Source organism: Salvelinus sp. IW2-2015, linkage group LG30 (genome assembly GCF_002910315.2).
Source record: "Salvelinus sp. IW2-2015 linkage group LG30, ASM291031v2, whole genome shotgun sequence".
NCBI classification, from domain to species: domain Eukaryota; kingdom Metazoa; phylum Chordata; class Actinopteri; order Salmoniformes; family Salmonidae; genus Salvelinus; species Salvelinus sp. IW2-2015.
The window spans coordinates 25,642,499-25,659,525 of record NC_036869.1 but is presented as its reverse complement, the minus strand read 5'-3'; the positions used below and the strand labels follow the sequence as shown (position 1 = coordinate 25,659,525).

The 17,027-nt window shown below is 40.4% G+C and overlaps 1 protein-coding gene across 1 annotated transcript in view; it reads right to left on the bottom strand.

Moving 5' to 3' along the window:
- Positions 1-2,055: 2,055 nt before the first annotated feature.
- LOC111955276 (probable ATP-dependent RNA helicase ddx6) overlaps positions 2,056-17,027 on the bottom strand; it is a 51,855-nt gene continuing 36,883 nt past the window's right edge. Inside the window, exon 14 of the mRNA XM_023975455.2 lies at positions 2,056-16,628. The gene's annotated coding sequence lies outside the window, so the exon portion shown is untranslated. The remainder of the gene's footprint in view (positions 16,629-17,027) is intronic.

The following is a 17,027-nucleotide window of genomic DNA, read 5'->3' as shown; positions in this document are numbered from 1 at the left end:
CAATGCTGCAGAATTGTTTTGGTACCGTTCCCCAGATCTCTGCCTCGACACAATCCTGTCTCGGTACTCTACGGACAATTCCTTCAACCTCATGGCTTGGTTTTTTGCAGGACCTTATATACTGTAGACCGGTGTGTGCCTTTCCAAATCATGTCCAATCAATTGAATTTACCACAGATGGACTCCAAATCAAGTTTTAGAAACATCAAGGATGATCAACGGAAACAGGATGCACCTGAACCCAAATTCGAAACTCATGGCAAAGGGTCTGAATATTTACGTAAATAAGATTATTTATTGAAAATAAAAAACAAAAACTTTTCGCTTGTCATTATGGGGTATTGTGTGTAGATTGATGAGGAAACAAAATAATTTAATCTATTCTTGAATAAGAGAGTAAAGTAACAAAATGTGGAAAAAGTCAAGGAATCTGAATACTTTCTGAATGCAGTGTACTTGGTCAATTTACATGGAAATGAATTTTCAAACGTCAGCATACAAACACAATATATTACATGCAGTACGAAAAACTGGAAAGTTATTACACAAGTCACACATTTACATTTTAACATATTCAAAGTATGTACGACCTACTGTCCAGCTGTGTATTTGGTCTGAATCTGTCCTACTGTTTGGCATCTGGAATGAAACTTGCATTTATTTTTTTGCTGAGAGAACTTGAGGGGCCAAATAAAACCACCCGCGGGCCAAATTCGGCCAGTTGGATAAGCTTGATTTAGGGTGTATTCACTTGGAATCACCACATCCAGTAGGTGGCAGAAACACACCTTTTTGGGTTGTAGTCTGCCATAAAACCCCACCGAAGAACAAAAACCAAGCGAAAACAAAATACTTCCCGGTACGTGAATCTAGATACTCTTACTCCATGTAGGCAAGACTGCAAATGGAAGCCTAGTAATGCCAGTTGAACTTTGGCCTTCTAGTTCTGAATCACTATTCAAAAAGGTAACGCGTACTACACGTGGGGTACCACATTCACCATATGAATGGTGTGATTAAAAGGTGGAAAGCATCACACCAAAGTGGGTAGCCATTTCACGCTGGGAAGATTTTCACATGACAGACTGCTCTGAGATATGTTGCAGCTGGACCCTACTCCTCTCTGATATGATACCGTTGCACAAACATGCTTGGTGCCAGGCAGTATTAGCTAGCTAGCTAGCTACATTTGCTCTGATTCTTAGTACATTTAGCAACCTAGCTAGCCAGCTAACTAGTGATTAGCATTAGCCTCTAAACAAAATTATTTTAGCAACAATTTGCTAACAAAAGGCAAACTAGCAGATAGTAGTTTGCAGACAGTAGATACACAAACTAAGTGTATAGAATGCTTGTGGAAAGCAGCATGTCACCAACTTTGTTGCATCAATCTGACCATGCAGAGTGAACAGAAAGAAAGTGTTCTTTACTCTGTTTGAAGAACTGCTCTCTCCTTGTGTGACACGGGGCTTGGTGTGGTTAGCGGCATGCAGCAGCAGGAGAGGGAGACGACTCAAGTAGCAAACGGAGTAAACTATTAAAAAAAACTGACATTATACGCGGCGGAGTTGCATATCACATTTAACAAACCAAACAATGAAAGACGGTTATAGAAGGTGAAGTAAAAACTCAAACCGTTCCGTGCAGCATTACCGGTATATAGTACAATACAGAATACCGCCCAGCCCTACCATCTGGTAAAGTTCTCTGCTGAGTGGACTTTTAACTTGCAACAATTCTCAACCACTAACAAAGGCAACAGTGTTGTGTAATATGTGCTGTGTTGACACAATCCTGTCAATATCTATGGAAGCGTTACCTTTCAGTTCCACTAATGACCTGCGCAGTCACTAACTTCACGTTGCTCTGGATAAGAGCATCTGCTGAATGTAAAAATGTAGGCCTACACAGCTGAAAGTGCAGACTAAAGTATTTTTTCTAGCCTTTCACTGTTAGTCGACGCCTGTTGTTTATGAAGCATGTGACAAAAAATACCACAAACACAGCCTGGTATGTACACAAGCCTTCAAGACAGCAACAATGAAAAACACACACTTTGAATTCAAGTTCATTTTTATTATGTTTTATAACCCCCTGCATTAATTCCAATGTCATTAAACTACAGTTTAGGACAGAGTGATAGAAGTATAAACATTTAAATATGCTTCTTGTATTGCTTGTGTTTCTAGGGAGACTAGGGGGGGGGGGTATTGTAAGTGAATCAATGATCCCACTTTACCCATCGACTTTATCATCAGGAGATCAACCGTACATGTTCCAATATAGTGGCTGACTACTCGTCTGATTTGTAAGACATTGTAAAACGACCTGGTCAAAGTGTCAGTGTTAAAACTGATTCTGTAATTCTCACTCCTGGGGCTGAACAGGTTTGAAAAGAACAAATGAGAAAGAAAAAGTTATAGCCACCAAGGTGTGTACATTCCCACATACAATAACTACAGAAAAAAAAAAACAGGACAACTGAATTCTGAAATGGCTTCTCCCCCTGAAAATATCTACAGAAAATGTTTTACTCGTCATTCAAGGTCTTGTGTGAACATTTTTACCAAACAAGTAATTTTGCAGTTAAAAATGGGTCATTTATGGGTGTGAAATTTTAGCAAGAAAATTAGAATTTCAGGACCAGTCATTCCTATCCAGGTTCCAGGAAGAGAATACAAAATCATTCTTTCCAGCTTTCGCAGAATTCAGAGTCTCACAGTTTATTGAATGCAGAGTCTCGGCATGTAACATGAGTCTGCATTAGAGAAGCACAACACAGCCACACATCCAATTCAGAATTGGTGCAACTGGAGATACACTTGAGGCGTCACTGTCAATTAGCTGTATTGCAATTTGGCGATCAGGGATATTGTGGTTTCAGAATTCTCTACTAGTTGATGTTTATTTTCTCCAAAACCAATGCTGCAATACCATCATTTGTTGCTTTAATTGCATTATACCCCAAACCCCTTTTACCATTCCCCGCCATAGGCCTTATTGGCTAGTTCTTACTCGTGTTCTTAAAGAGTATGAACATGACTACCCTTTCCAAACCTCTTGAACTTAAACAATTGAACTCTCCCGCCCTCCCCCATTTGTGCTCATTCACACGGTCACAAACTTGACTCAATGGTCAAGAGCATACACAGGACTAGACAGTGACATACATAGACATTTACCCACTGACAGACCAAAWACTCAGTCTCAACACCTAACATTGCCCATTTTCTAGCCCCCTTTGTGTCAACTGATTGGAAGGAACATTAAGTTAGGGGAATCTGAAGCAAACTCTGCCTTGGGCAAGTTTGGGGTTTACACTATATAGGCGAGTGTTGACCTATTCTGTCAGAAAACAGGCCAGGAAAACAGAAATACGGGTATTTAGACCTTGTATGTCACTCTCACAATCACTGACAAACAAGCACACAGAAACACAGTCGCATACAGACATTCACATTCAGCCAATTGTACACCCACCCAAACAATCTTACAGCACAGTCTTTCATATTCAGACACACAGGCAATCACATCCACACCAACAAACAAACATGACACTAACTTACTCTCTCACACACCACCCTTCTCTCTACAACACACACGCACGTACAAAACACTTACCGACAGTCACTCACGCAAAGCACACAAAAACATTAAATTATTATTTTTTGGTTTAGGTTCAATATAAATCCTGTAAGTCAGTATAATAAAAAATAAAGGATATATTTAAAACTCTACCATGAAGCAAATTCATATTGTTTTTGTAAACGACTTGTGTAAACTATGAATCATTTACAAACCAATTTCCTCAGAATGATACCAACCACCTCGTAAAAAGATTGACCTAACTAACCAGTATGACTGAGCTGGTGTAGCACTCTCCAGTAAAAAAAAAACATGATCGAAATACTATACTTTCTTTGTAATTTGGGAGAAATTACAAAATGTGTTGAGTTTCAGATCTGTTGCAAACCATATCGGTTGGTCCACTGTTGTGCTGGAGTTCTTAAAGTGGAACTGACAACGTTTTAACTACTTTGCAGACATGAAACAAACATTCATATAATATAATTCCCTGTTTATGCTTCAAAAACAACTTTATAAGAGGTAACCATTTGACTTAATTCCATGACTTACAGTAAGGCATTGTTGGTTGTTGAAAGAATAGATGAATGCAGTTCAATGCATGATTAATATAATTCCCCAATAAAAAAATATTGCTATCAGGTTGTCAATCACAGCTGGCCTGGTACAACCCACTCAGAATGCACCGTTTCACTTTCAATGACTCAATATTTTGAACAAAAACGGACAACTGTAACTAAGAATGAGAATGTCAATACAATAAAACTTGCAGGGGCAATGATCACAAGTCATTAATAATGTAGGCTAGCGCACGCTCCAAACACAAGGCCCGCCAGCCGAATAGGACACACAAGAGTATAAAATCAGTCAACAGTTGAGTCTACTTTAGGAAATGACAGCCTCGTGCGCTCGTGTCGGTCAATTCAACTGAAATTTCGCTGCTTTCGTGTGTCCCGTTTACAGTCGAGGGAAAGTGTACAGACATGTCACTATGGGGTCAATTTCATGCCTAATTTCATGTATTGAATTCAAAATAAAATAAATTGTGAACATGAAAAATAAAGTTGAGAATGTAAACGTTATATATTTGAGGACGGGTGAAATAATGGATGTTGAAATCAAAAACCCAACAATTGAAAGCAAAATGTATAGAATTGTAAACAAAAAGCAAAACCCCAAAACTTGTAAGCAAATAATGTTAAAGCGAGAACAAAACTATAACAAATTATTAAAAAATATTTGCAAATTTTTTTCCGGTTATAAACTTTCTAAGACACCAATCCTATTGAATATATTTTGCCTACGCTCTTGCCTGCATGTACTACCTTTTGGTTGCGCTACTTGTATCTTTGCTTTCATGGCCAGTCTTTTCAATTGCGAGTTTTGGCATTATTTTTCCGTGAAGGACGGGGTTTAGAGGGAGGCGTAGACAATGAGTCTCCATTGGTCGCTAGTTTTGGAGTGACGGTTCGTCTTAAACCAATCAATGAACGTGATACAGGCTTTTTTCCTATTGCCTACTTAAGTAGACGGTCTGAGTCACCTCGTTTTAGCTAACGTACTTCAAAATTGTCAGTCACCGGTCAATCATGTACGGATATTAGAAGCATGTCTATCTAATACATTTAATGACAAACTACTTAAGTAAACATATAAATTACCTGTCGCACAACGTTCGGCGCAGGTGTATGGCGAACCAGTTACCAACACCYGCGCTGAACGTTGTTCGACGGGTAATTCAAATATTTTGTCATAGAGTTTTGCTTGCTCTTTAAAATGATTTGCTTACAAGTGTTTGGGTTTTGCTTTTGATGTCTTATTTTTGTTTACAATTCTATACATTTTGCTTTCAGTTGTTGGGTTTTTGACATGTCAGCTGGTCCTTTTGTGGCAGGGCTGAAATGCAGTGGAAATGTTTTTGGGGGATTCAGTTCATTTGCATGGCAAAGAGGGACTTTGCAATTCATCTGATCACTCTTCATAACATTCTGGAGTATATGCAAATTGCCATCATTGAAACTGAGGCAGCAGACTGAAAATGTATATTTGTGTCATTCTCAAAACTTTTGGCCACGATTGTGTGTATATATATATATATATATACACACACAATATATATATATAAAAATGTGGGACACACTGTATATTGTAAAATTAGACTGTGCGACACMACACATTTAATATCCAACTTTTTACCTCAATTATTCATATGTTAGTATTAAACTGTTATTTACTTTCTCAAAACATAAGATTCGTCTGTAAAGCAAATGAGACATGATTTGGTTACAACACTTAAGATGTTGGTGAAAAACCATTTAAGTCTACTGGCAGTACGCAATGAAAAGTTGACAGGCAGGTTTTTTGTTGGTTTTTTTCACTGAAAGGCTAGCCAACGCTTGGCCGCTTTCCCATTCTAAACTGCTAGAGAATTTTCACAAATGCCTTACTATACGTCATTCCCAAACATTCTATGAATTTATGAAAATGTGAAAATGACCATATCTAAGTGCTCGCTCGTCAGAGAATGTTAAATAAATATTCTTCCTGGGGGTGTATATGAACAGATGAATAAGGTTTCATGTTGCTGAAAATCTCAGTTCCACTTTAAGTACCAGAGTAAAGAAAATATTCAAGATGCCTCAGCGCCCCATATTGAAGACTAGGTGGCTCGCAAACCCACACAAACCTAGTGCCCCAAAGCACTGCCCCCTCCCTGCTCAGCAAGCATTGTCAAAAATAATTTAAAAGCAAAAAAAATAATGCATCTGCTTTTATCCGCATCAAACATTTTTGCGGGACAAAGAAAATATCACAGCTGCCAGTTTGAAGATGCTACAATTCGCTTTCATATAGAATTTTGATGTGAGCAAACCCACGCCACATGAGATTAGTCCCTCAGCCTTTCACAATAACAAAACTGTCCGAAATGTAATAAAATAAAAAATAAAAACACCAGGGTCCTCCCACCTAATGAATAGCAGAGATAACAAATAACAAATACTCATATGTATCATAGCAAAATACCCTCCCTTCTCTCGGAGCCAGAGTAAGGAACATCACTCAAGAGCTCTGAAGATTTTAAAATAAAAGCATGGTTTGTTACCTCGTTTTTAGTCTAAATACATTTTGGGTTTGGCATGCACCATTGGGCTGCACAGTAAATACCGACAATTAATACATTTAAACTTTAAAATTGCCATTATGGAGATGAAAAAGAAACACACTTAGGAGATCGATTCTAATTAGACTCTAACCCTAAAGACATACCCACAAAACTAGGCCAGTCTTACCAACATGAAACGTCTACCTAAAAAAAAATAGATAACTTAAGGGACCCTCACATTGAGAAAGAAAAAGCAGGTCTTAAAAATATGTTAAACCATGTTGTTTTGCACAAAGTAAACAGCAAGATTGCCTCTAGGGCAATTCAGGCAGAAGATCGAGTTTGTTTCATTTGATATTTATTTTGTGTTTGCTTTTCAAGTATAGTGTAATTGATATGTATACTGAAAATATGAAATGCAACATGTTAAGTGTTGGTCCCATGTTTCATGAGCTGAAATAAAGATCCCAGAAATGTTCCATACGCACAAAAAGCTTATTTCTCAATTTTTTTTACACAAATCTGTTCACATCCCTGTTAGTGAGCATTTCTCCTTTGACGAAATAATCCAACCACCTGACAGGTGTGACATATCAAGAAGCTGATTAAATAGCATGATCATTACACAGGTGCACCTTGTGGTGGGGACAAAAGGTCACTAAATTTGAGGGAATTCTCCACCAGAGAATTCAATGTTAATTTCACTACCATAATCTGCCTCAAATTTAGTTTTAGAGACTTTGCCACACAACCGCAGACCACGTGTATGGCGTCGTGTGAGCGAGCAGTTTGCTGATGACAACGTTGTGAACAGAGTGCCCCATGGTGGTGGGGTTATGGTATGGGCATGCATAAGCTACGGACAACGAACACAATTGAATACAGAGAACATTACTAGATCCTGGAGGCCCATTGTCGTGCCACTCATCCGCCGCCGCCAACTCATGTTTCAGCATTATAATGCACAGCCCCATGTCACAAGAATCTGTAAACAATTCTTTGAAGCTGAAAATGTCCCAGTTCTTCCATGGACTGCATACTCACCAGACACCCATTTAACATGTTTGGGATGCTCTGGATCAACGTGTATGACAGCGTGTTCCAGTTCCTGCCAATATCCAGCAACGTCGCACAGCCATTGAAGAGGAGTGGGATAACATTCCACAGGCCACAATCAACAGCCTGATCAACTATGAAAAGGAGATGGGACCACCATTTGCCTCATGCAGCACGACAGACTGTTTTTTGATCCATGCCTCTACATTTCTTTTAAGGTATCTGTGACCAACAGACAAGTTTCTGTAGCCATAGATTAGGGCCGAATAAATTTATTTCAATTGACTGATTTCCTTATATGAACTAACGCAGTAAAATATTTGAAGTTGTTGCGTTTATATTTTTGTTCAGTATATATTAGATATGTACAGTGTTTACTGATGTGTGCATGCAGGGCTCATCTAGGAAAGAGACCATGGTTTCAGCATGACTCCTTGCTCAAATAAAAGGTTAAAAAAAGAAGAGCCCCTGCTGATCGGAATCGCCAACAATATCCTGTGCATCTTTCAGAAATTGGATGCATACGACTGATCAGATGGTAAATTCCACCAGTTCTTTCCATAGCTGCAGACATGTGCCTATTCCCTATAGTGCACTACTTTATGGGCCCTGGTCAAAAGCAGTGCACTTTATAGGGAATAGGCTGCCATTTTTACCTAGTTTCATAATAACAACATAATGGGGCCAGATCATGCACCACCAAAGTATGAAAGCCCAGAAAAGTGTTCTACTAGTAAAATGCAGCACAAGCTCAGTAATTGGACACTAGTGTGACTTGCTTTTTCATGAACTGCTCCTGTACTGGTCTGAGATTGTTTATACATAGGGAAATTCTTGTCCTGTGCTATAGCAACCTAATTGTAGGCTACCATCCACAGTTTTTACAATGGGCCCAGTCTATTTACCTATGCGGTCTTACATCGGATTTAGATCTTATTTTCTCCACACAATTGATTACTCAGTGACAGGAAAACTATCACGTTGCATCTAAGTAAAAGCTGCCCGTTTTTATTGCGATGTGTATATTAAAAGTACTCTCACATTCTAGATGATGGCAGTCAGAGTTTGAGCCTTGGTTATTGAACAACATCTCGAACAGGAACAAGATTCCCTAGGAGTGCACACCGAACTTTCTACTTGCATAATGATATCTGAATAAACCATTGTTTCAATTCAGCTTAAATTGTGCTTGTATTCTGTTTGTGGTGTGAGAGAAAGACCGATGAAATGAGTGCATATGGGAGCGTAATTAAGGCACTTGAGTGGAAAAAGGTGTGTGAATGTAAGCGGGAATGGATGGCTGGTGTGAGTGAACCATTAGAAGAATCAACAGTGAATTCAGAAAGTATTCATACCCCTCGACTTTATCCACATCTTATGTTGCAGCCCAATTCTAAAATGTATGAAATTGTTCAGTCCCCCCCCACCCCACATACATACATACATACAGTTGAAGACGGAAGTTTACATACACCTTAGCCAAATTCATTTAAACTCAGTTTTTCACAATTCCTGACATTTAATCCTAGTAAAAATTCCCTGTCTTAGGTCAGTTAGGATCACCACTTTATTTTAAGAATGTAAAATGTCAGAATAATAGTAGAGAGAGTGATTTATTTCAGCTTTTATTTCTTTCATCACATTCTCAGTGGGTCAGAAGTTTACATACACTCCATTAGTATTTGGTAGCATTGCCTTTAAATTGTTACGGGTAGCCTTCCATAAGCTTTCCACAATAAGTTGGGTGAATTTTGGTCCATTCCTCCCGACAGAGCTGGTGTAACTAAGTCAGGTTTGTAGGCCTCCTTGCTCTCACACACCTTTTCAGTTCTGCCCACACATTTTCTATGGGATTGAGGTCTGGGCTATGTGATAGCCACTCCAATACCTTGACTTTGTAGTCCTTAAGCCATTTTGCCACAACTTTGGAAGTATGCTTGGGGTCATTTTCCATTTGGAAGACCCATTTGCGACCAAGCTTTAACTTCCTGACTGATGTCTTGAGATGTTTCTTCAATATATCCACATAATTTTCCCTAATCATGATGCCATCTATTTTGTGAAGTGCACCAGTCCCTCCTGCAGCAAAGCACCCCCACAACATGATGCTGCCACCCCTGTGCTTCACAGTTGGGATGGTGTTCTTTGGCTTGCAAGCCTTCCCTAGAAACAGATATATTTTTGTTTCATCAGACCAGAGGACATTTCTTCAAAAAGTATGATCTTTGTCCCCATGTGCAGTTGAAAGTTGCTTTTTTATGGCGGTTTTGGAGCAGTGGCTTCTTCCTTGCTGAGCGGCCTTTCAGGTTATGTCGATATAGGCCTCGTTTTACTGTGGATATAGATACTTTTGTACCCGTTTCCATCAGCATCTTCACCAGGTCCTTTGCTGTTGTTCTGGGATTGATTTGCACTTTTCGCACCAAAGTACGTTCATCTCTAGGAGACAGAACGCGTCTCCTTCCTGAGCGGTATGATGGCTTCGTCCCATGGTGTCTATACTTGGGTACTATTGTTTGTACAGATGAACGTGGTACCTTCAAGCGTTTGGAAATTGCTCCCAAGGATGAACCACACTTGTGGAGGTCTACAATCCTTTTCTGATTTCCCATGATGTCAAACGAAGAGGCACTGAGTTTTAAGGTAGGCGTTGAAATACATCCACAGGTACACCTCCAATTGACGTCAATTAGCCTATCAGAAGCTTCTAAAGCCATGCCATCATTTTCTGGAATTTTCCAAGCTGTCTAAAGGCACAGTCAACTTAATGTATGTAAACTTCTGACCCACTGGAATTGTGAAACAGTGAATTATAAGTGAAATAATCTGTCAGTAAACAGTTGTTGGAAAAATTGTGTCATGCAGAAAGTAGATGTCCTAACCGACTTGCCAAAACTATAGTTTGTTAACAAGAAATGTGTGGAGTGGTTGAAAAACTAGTTTTAATGACCCCAACCTAAGTGTATGTAAACTTCCGACTTCAACTGTACACACACACACAATACCCGTAAAAACGACAAAACAAAAACAGGTTGACATTTTTGCAAATGTATTAAAAATAAACTGAAAGATCACATTAAAATAAGTATTCAGAGCATTTACACAGTACTTTGTTAAAGCACCTTTGGCAGCAATTACAGCCGAGTCTTATTGGGTATGACGCTACAAGCTTGGCACACCTGTATTTGGGGAGTTTCTCCCATTCTTCTCTGCAGATCCTATCCAACCTGACCGTGCTTGAGGGAGCGTCGCTGCACAGCTATTTTCAGGTCTCTCCAGAGATCTTTGATCGGGTTCAAGTCCGGGCTCTGGCTGGGCCACTCAAGTACATTGAGAGTTGTTCCGAAGCCACTCCTGCGTTGTCTTTCCCTCGATTCTGACTAGTCTTCCAGTCCCTGACGCTGAAAAACATCCACACAGCACAATGCTGGCACCATCACCATGCTTCACCCTGGGGATGTTGCCATGTTTCCTCCAGACGAAACACTTGGCATTTCAGGCCAAAGAGTTCAATCTTGGTTTCATTAAACCAGAGAATCTTGTTTCTCATGGTCAGAGTCCTTTAGGTGCCTTTTGACAAACTCCAAGTGGGCGGTCATGTGCATTTTACTGATGAGTGGCTTCTGTCTGGCCACTCTACCATAAAGACCTGATTGGTGGAGTGCGGCAAAGATGGGAGAACCTTCCAGAAGGGCTACCATCTCCACAGAGAAACTCTGGAGCTCTGTCAAGTTCTTGGTCACATCCCTGACCAAGGCCCTTCTCCTCCGATTGCTTAGTTTGGCCAGGCAGCCAGCTCTAGGAAGAGTCTTGGTGGTTCCACACATCTTTCATTTAAGAATGATGGAGGCCACTGGGGACATTCAATGCTGCAGAATTCTTTGACAATCCTGTCTCGGAGCCCTACGGACAATTCCTTCGACCTCATGGCTTGTTTTTTGCCCTGAAATGCACTGTCAACTGTGGGACCTTATATAGACAGGTGTGTGCCTTTCCAAATCAGATCCAATCAATTGAATTTACCACAGGTGGACTCCAATCAAGTTGTAGAAACATCTCAAGGATGATCAATGGAAACAGGATGCACCTGAGCTCAATTTGAAGTATCGTATGTGCAAACATTTCTAAAAACCTGTTTTCGCTTTGTCATTATGGAGTATTGTGTGGATTCAGGAAAAAAACTTATTTAATCCATTTCAGAATAAGGCTTTAACGTAAAAATGTGGAAAAAGTCAAGGGGTCTGAATACTTTCCGAAGGCACTGTATCTTGGGCGAAAAACAAGTTTAAATGTTTGAATGGGGCCATGCGGCGTCCCTGCCAACTGCTTCGGTCCAGCGCATTGATGTCTGACGTGTGTGTGTGAGTGTGTGTGTGTGTGTGAGCCACCATGTGGGGGGGGGGGAAGAAAGATTCACCACTTATTTCAAGCTACGAAGCAAAGGTGGTGAAATACCAGTAATTCAATGCACGAAAGGTGTTGTGGTGGGTGGTTTGGTGGGTTTGTATCTAGTGAGAGTGGGAACATTACCACAGGCATTTACATCTGTGTAATTTATTTGAGATAGACAAAAAAATAGGAGCTGTGTCTAGTGACATGCATGTCATGTAAACCTAGGTAACTCTAGCTAGCTTGAGGCAAGGCAGAAGCAGTGTTACTTTTAAAATCAGCAGAATTCAGAAATATTGCTGAGAAAAGGACATCACCGTGTGTATTTAAAGACCAGAGCCAACTGGTTGTCATCGATAACAGATCAGGTTTGAATAACCAAAACATGTTTTACGGTTGGGACGGACTGGGCCGCCGAAAGTGTATGTGAGTCAAGCTGCTGAACTAGCTAGCTGTTGATCATTTTGAAAGTGACAACTTTCAAGCAACCTAAAGCCATCGGCTATGTAGCCATTTTCTAATACAGGCATTTGTTTGATTACCCAGCTAAGGAAGCTAGCTAGCTATATACGCAGCCTGCATAAAACGTTTTGGCTTTTTAATGTATAATGCTAGCAAGTGGTCCAGTTTTCAATCTGCCTGCCTGCCCACTGCACGCAACCAGCAGTCAGCTAGCTAGCTAGATATTTCTAGTACAGATGAGACATTATTTAAGTCAAAGTTGGATGTTAGTAGTGCTGTAGCAAAGGATCTATTATCCAACCGTTTGTGAATACATTTAATCTTAAAAATATATAATCTTAATATCAAACAAAAACACATGTAAATGAATGGGCTATCCAACATTGATGCTTTCTTTACCCTTTGTGGTTGTTAAGGTTACCCCTTTAAATACAATTTCTGCATTCCTGCGGAAATCTAATTAACAATACAAAAATCCCCATCAAAAGCCGTCTGTTTAAGCATCCGCAGATATCACCCTTTGGCATCTGCGGTGCAAGGTGGCAGAGTTAGAGCGATGTTTGTCAGACCATTAGACATCCCGTAAAACCGGTCTTCTCACAAAAACGTTGGTTTTGGATGCACACTAATATGGCTGCTCTGTGGAAAGCTGAGACTCTCACGATGGTGTTCAGTTTTAGGACACCCACAAGCCTCACGACTCGTCTGAAGGTCTCCGGTATCAGTAAAAAATAAAAATAAATTAATGGAAGTATATGAAGATACTGTAGTTTAGTGCCTAAAATAAGAGAATAAGTACATGTAATAAAATAAAATAAACATTCCCTGATCTTTCTTACATCTCTCAGATATAGGACAGACACTTCAGAACCTTTAGATTTTTGGGGGGGACTATGTTATTCACTGCCTTTCTTTGACCATCTTAAAACAATTAAATATGTAGCTTAGAACCCACCCCATTACGGTTGGGTGGTATCCAGATTTTCATACCTTTTTTGTACCATACTGGGGTAAACTGTATTACCGGAAGTGCACACAAGGGGCACTATTTGAAAAATTCAATTGTTTTGTGCGACTCAGAAAATCTATTTAGGAAACAAGGATCTTGAATGTATCTAAAATCAATGGTTGCCTATGGGATATTCAAATAGATAGGACCCAGATTGCAGTTCCTTCCTTCCACTAGATGTCAGTCTTTAGAAAGGGTTTCAGGCTTGTTTTGTGAAAAATTGACAAGTAGTTTGAAGAACTCCAAGTACTCTCTCATTAGAAAAGTGGTCTTGTTGGCGCGTGAATGAGGTGCACGCACTTTGTTATTTATCCTCACCTATTCAACATACTATTCTCAGTCTTAAATATGATCATTTATTTAGATATTAGAGTACCTGAGGATTGATTAGAAACATCGTTTGACTTGTTTGGACGAACTTTACTGGTAACTTTTTGGATTTGTTTGTATGCATGTTGAAAGAGTGGATTACCGAGATTATTGGCGCCAACTAAACTGACTTTTCTGGATATAAAGAAGGACTTTATCGAACAAAACGACCATTCATTGTGTAGCTGGGACCCTTGGGATTGCAAACAGAGGAAGATCTTCAAAGGTAAGTGATTCATTTAATCGCTATTTGTGATTTTGTGATGCATGTGCTGGTTGAGAAAGTATTTGTGTGGGGCGCTGTCCTCAGATAAATCGCATGGTTTGCTTTCGCCGTAAAGCCTTTTTGAAATCTGACAACGCGGTTGGATTAACAAGAAGTTAAGCTGTAAGAATGTTTAATATTACGATTTTTGTATTTTGAACTTCGCGCTCTGAAATTTCACCGGATGTTGTCATAGGTCACAGTTATGAAAACTTAGGACACTAAAGAGGCCTTTCTACAGACTCTGAAAAACACCAAAAGAAAGACGCCCAGGATCCCTGCTTATCTGCATGAACGTGCCTTAGGCATGCTGCAAGGAGGCATGAGGACTGCAAATGTGGCCAGGGCAATAAATTGGCAAAATTGCTGTAAATCTGTACAGTGAGACACCTAAGACAGCGCTACAGGGAGTCAGGACGGACAGCTGATTGTCCTCGCAGTGGCAGACCATGTGCAACACCTGCACAGGATCGGTACATCCGAACAGCACACCTGCGGGACAGGTACAGGATAGCAACAACTGCCCGAGTTACACCAGGAACGCACAATCCCTCCATCAGTGCTCAGACTGTGCACAATAGGCCGAGAGAGGCTGGACGGAGGGCTTGTAGGCCTGTGGTAAGGCAGGTCCTCACCAGACATCACCGGCAAAAACGTTGCCTATAGGCACAAACCCACCGTCGCTGAACCAGACAGGACCGGCAAAAAGTGCTCTTCACTGACGAGTCGCAGTTGTGTCTCACCAGGGGTGATGGTCAGATTCACGTATATCGAAGGAATGAGCGTTACACCGAGGCCTGTACTCTGGAGTGGGATCGATTTGGAGGTGGAGGGTCCGTCATGGTCTGGGGCAGTGAGTCACAGCATCATCGGACTGAGCTTGTTGTCATTGCAGGCAATCTCAATGCTCTGCGTTACAGGGAAGACATCCTCCTCCCTCATGTGGTACCCTTCCTGCAGGCTCATCCTGACATGACCCTCCAGCATGACAATGCCACTGGCCATACTGCTTGTTCTATGTGTGATTTCCTGCAAGGAAGGAATGTCAGTGTTCTGCTATGGCCAGCGAAGAGCCCGGATCTCAATTCCATCGAGCACGTCTGGGACCTGTGGATCGGAGGGTGAGGGCTAGGGCCATTCCCCCCAGAAATGTCCAGGAACTCGCAGGTGCCTTGGTGGAAGAGCGGGGTAACATCTCACAGCAAGAACTGGCAAATCTGGTGCAGTCCATGAGGAGGAGATGCACTGCAGTACTTAATGCAGCTGGTGGCCACACCAGATACTGACTTATTTTTTATTTTGACCCCCCCCCCCTTTGTTCAGGGACACATTCCATTTCTGTTCGTCACATGTCTGTGGAACTTGTTCAGTTTGTGTCTCAGTTGTGTAAATATTTGTATGAACATAAGATTCAACAAGTTTACTGAAAATAAACGCAGTTGACAGTGAGAGGATGTTTCTTTTTTTGCTGAGTTTATGTTCTGTGGAGGGGGAAAAAAGTTCAGTTCCAATATTAGGATAATCGTTGTGATTGGAGGAGAGGTGGGGGTTATCGAATTAGGAACAACTCCTATGTTCTCCTCGAGCTCATTAAAGATAGAATGTTCATATTTGAAGATGGCAGAAAAGCCCGTCTTTGGCAATGGCAAGGAGTGGAATGTTAGCTAAAAAGACTGGTACCCAGGTTAGAAAGTCTGCTGTAACCAAGAAGCTTGATCTTGACATCTAGCCACTTAGGTACCTAGCAAGTTAGCAAACCAAATGCAAAGCTGGAGACCAGAGGTGGATCTAAATTATAATGACATCTTAGATTTCGTATATTTATAAGCACACAACCCTGCAGCCTCCAGGTGCCCCCAATCCCCCCCAAAAATATATTTTAAAACAGTTTTGAAAATCAGTCAGTATTTCGAAATACCCCAGTGTACAGTATATCGCCCAAACCTACTAGCCATAAAAGTGGATGACGTATTCAGCAGGAAACAATACAACTTGGATCAATATTTTGCATGGTTCTTACTTTTTTTAAAGGCAATGTTCCTCAACTATCTGAAGTTTTTCAGCTGATTATTACCTTGCAATACCAGGATACAATCCCAAAAAATAAATAAGCCTACATGTCTTAAGCCAAAAAAGGACTGATAACTCAAATCAGTGTGCATTTGGCAAGTTACCTTTGGTGCAAAACAACATGGTTAAGACTATTTCAGCCAAAAAAAATGACGGCATCTCTTAATGAAATAAAAGGGGAAACAAGAACAGAACATACAAATCAGCAAAAACAAATACATCCATGTGCCAGGTTCTGAAGGTTGAGAAAAGATAAGTTGAAGAGGTGCCTGAGCTGCAAGAGCTGAATGTTGTGCAAAAGCCGGGTACATCCTGTTGTCCTGGATGGAAGATAAGGTGGCAAGGATTAAAAAGATAGGTCTCTCTCTCTCACACACACACACCTGCGCCCAATTCAATATATCCCGTATCCCTTTTATAGCCACAATTATTTGATCGACATAAGGAAGATGGTAACGGAGTCAGCTTGCCATCTGAGGAATTTACCATATTCCTTAAACCCATCTGAGCCCTTTCAGATACAAGTTAGGGTTGACCTAAAATATTAGCCATTTTCACTGGCATGTCAGACAGAAAGTATTCAGACCCCTTTACTTTTTCCAAATATTGTTACGTTATTCTTATTTTCTAAAATGGATTAAATAAAAAATCTCAATCTACATGCACACACACACAATACCCCATAATGACAAAGCATAAACAGATAATATTTTTGATAT